This window comes from Equus caballus, chromosome 27, assembly GCF_041296265.1.
Source record: "Equus caballus isolate H_3958 breed thoroughbred chromosome 27, TB-T2T, whole genome shotgun sequence".
Lineage (NCBI taxonomy): Eukaryota > Metazoa > Chordata > Mammalia > Perissodactyla > Equidae > Equus > Equus caballus.
The window spans coordinates 33,664,099-33,667,412 of NC_091710.1; the positions used below are offsets into that span (position 1 = coordinate 33,664,099).

The 3,314-nt window shown below is 40.9% G+C and overlaps 1 pseudogene; it reads right to left on the minus strand.

The window, feature by feature from the left end:
• Positions 1-565: 565 nt before the first annotated feature.
• Positions 566-2,566, minus strand: LOC138921074 (tigger transposable element-derived protein 1-like; annotated as a pseudogene).
• Between the last annotated feature and the right edge of the window lie 748 nt (positions 2,567-3,314).

The following is a 3,314-nucleotide window of genomic DNA, read 5'->3' on the forward strand; positions in this document are numbered from 1 at the left end:
GGAGGGTGGGCATAGGGGGTGAAGGGGAGCATTTATGTGGTGACAGACAAGAAACAAGGTACAACTGAAAAAAAAAAAGCATGACACTTGGGGCCGGCCCCATGGCCAATTGGTTAAGTTTGTGTGCTCCACTTCGGTGGCCCAGAGTTCCATTGTTTCGCATCCTGGGCATGGACATGGCACTGCTCATCAGGCCATGTTGAGGCAGCGTCCCACATGCCACAACTAGAAGAACCCACAACTAAAAATATACAACTATGTGCTGGGGCACTTTGGGGAGAAAAAGCAGAAAAAAAAAAAAGATTGGCACAGTTGTTAGCTCAGGTGCCAATCTTTAAAAAAAACCCAAAAGCATGACATTCATACACAGGCATACCACAGAGACATTATAGGTTCAGTTCCAGACCACCGTCAATCACGGTAAAGTGAGTCACGTGAGTTTTTTGGTTTCTCAGTACATATAAAAGGTATGTTTACAATATACTATACTCTATTAAGTATGCAATAGCATTATGTCTCAAAAAATGCATACCTTAATTAAAAAATACTTTATTGTTAAAAAATGCTACCCATCCTCTGAGCCTTCAGTGAGTCTTTTTGCTGGTGGAGGTTCTTGCCTTGATGTTGCTGGCTGCTGACTGATCAAGGTGGTAGTTGCTGAAGGCTGGGGAGACTGTGGTAATTTCTCAATATAAAACAACAATGAAGTTTGCTGCATTGAACCACTTTTCTTTTCACAAATGTTTTCTCTGTGGCATGTGATGCTGTTTGATAGCATTTTACCCACAGTAGAACTTCTTTCAAAATTGGAGTCAATCGTCTCAAACTCTACCACTGCTTTATCAACTCAGTTTATGTTAATATTCTAAATCCTTTGTTGTCATTTCAATAATCTTCACAGCATCTTCACTAGGAGTAGATTCCATCTCAAGAAACAATTTTATTTGCTCATCCATAAGAAGCAACTCCTCATCTGTTAAAGTTTTATCATGAGATTGCCGCAGTTCAGTCACGTCTTCAGGCTCAACTTCTAATTCTTGTTTTCTTGCTATTTCCACTGCATCAGCAGTTACCTTCTCCACTGAAATCTTGAATCTCTCAGAGTCATCCCTAAGGGTTGGAATCAACTTCTTCCAAACTCCTGTTAATGTTGATGTTTTAACCTTTTCTCATGAATCACAAATGTTCTTCATGGCATCTAGAATGATGAATCACTTCCAGAAGATTTTCAGCTGACTTTGCCCAGATCCATCAGAGGAATCACTATCTATGGCAGCCATAGCCTTATGAAATGTATTTCTTAAATCATAAGACTTGAAGGTCGAAATTACTCATTGATCCACGGGCTGCAGAATGGATGCTATGTTAGCAGGCATGAAAACAACACTCATCTCATTGTACATCTCCTACAGAGCTCTTGGTGTCCAGGTTCATTGTCAGTGAGCAGTAATATTTTGAGAGGAATCTCTTTTTCTGAACAGTAGGTCTCAACAGTGGGCTTAAAATATTCAATAAACTATGTTGTAAGCAGATGTGCTGTTATCCAGGCTTTGGTGTTCCATTTACAGAGCACAGGCAGAGGAGATTCCCCATAATTCTTAAGGGCCCTAGGATTTTGGGAATGGTCAATGAGCATTGGCTTCAACTTAGAGTCTCCAGCTGCATTAGCCCCTAACAAGAGAGTCAGCCTGTCCTTTGAAGCTTTGAAGCCAGGCATTGACTTCTCCTCTCTAGCTATGAAAGTCCTAGATGGCATCTTCTTCCAACGTAAGGCTATTTCATCTACATTGGCAGATCTGTTGTTTAGCGTAGCCGCCTTCATTAACAATCTTAGCTGGATCTTCTGGAGAACTTGCTGCAGCTTCTCCATCAGCACTTGCTGCCTCACCCTGCACTTTTATGTTGTGGAGACGGCTTCTTTCCTTAAACCTCATGAACCGAACTCTGCTGGCTCCAAACTTTTCTTCTGCAGCTTCCCCATTTCTCTCAGCCTTTACAGAATTGAAGAGAGTTGGGGCCTTGGTCTGGATCAGGCTTTGGCTTAAGAGAATGTTGTGGCTGGTTTGATCTTCTATCCAGACCACTAAAGCTGTCTCCATATCAGCAATAAGGCCGTTTCACTTTCTTTTTATTTGCATATTCACTAAAGTGGCACTTTTAATTTCCTCCAAGAATTTTTCCTTTGCGTTCACAATTTGGCTAACTGCTTGCAGCAAGAGGTCTGGCTTTCTGCCTGTCTTGGCTTTTAACATGCTTTCCTCACTAAGCTTAATCACTTCTAGTGTTTTTGTTTTTTGTAAAAAACAAAACAAAAAGTTTTTGGTGAGGAGGATTGGCCCTGAGTTAACATCTGTTGCCAATCTTCCTCTAGCTTATGTGGGATGCCATCACAGCACGGCTTGATGAGCAGTGCTTGGTCCGGGCCTGGGATCCAAACCTGCGGACCCCAGGTCACATACAAGCACAAACTTAACCACTACACAGCTGGGCCAGCCCCCACTTCTAGCTTTTGATCTAAAGTGAGAGATGTGTGACACTTCCTTTCACTTCAACACTTAGAGGCCATCGTAGGTTAATAATAATCGACCTAATTTCTATCTTGTTGTGTCTCAGGGAATAGGGAGGCCGACGAGAAGAGAGGGAGAGAGATGGCGAAACAAGACAAGTCAGAGGATCAGTCAGTACACACACATTTGTTGACTAAGTTCGCCATCTTATATGGGCGCCACTTGTGACGCCCCAAAACAGTTAACAATAGTAACATTAAAGATCACTGATCACAGATCACCATAACAAATATAGCAATAAAGAAAAGTTTGAAGCATTATGAGAATTACCAAAACGTGACACAGGAGTGAGCAAATGCTGTTTAAAAAATGGTGCCAATAGACTTGCTCAGTGCAGGGTTGCTGCAAACCTTCAATTTGTAAAAAACACAGTATCTGTGAAGCACGATAAAGCAAGATGCGATAAAACAAGGCATGCCTGTAAATATAGAATGAACACGTGTCAAAATGTATTCAACTTACCGAGGGAATTAGTATGATAGTAAAGTTGGTTCCAAAAGCATTTTGAAGAACTATATATTTATAGGCATCTTAGAAAATAGAAATTCTAAAATAAGATTTCTAGATTAGATAAACTGGTTACCATCCTACAAGAAAATAAAAATAAAATCATGACCTTGAGGTTATCATTTCTACCAAATGGAAATCTATAAAGTACCATGTAACCTCACAGTAGTATCTGGCTCTGATCAAGTAGATAATGGCAAAGCCAAACACAGGCACATTTTGTTACATCACTGGGTCCCC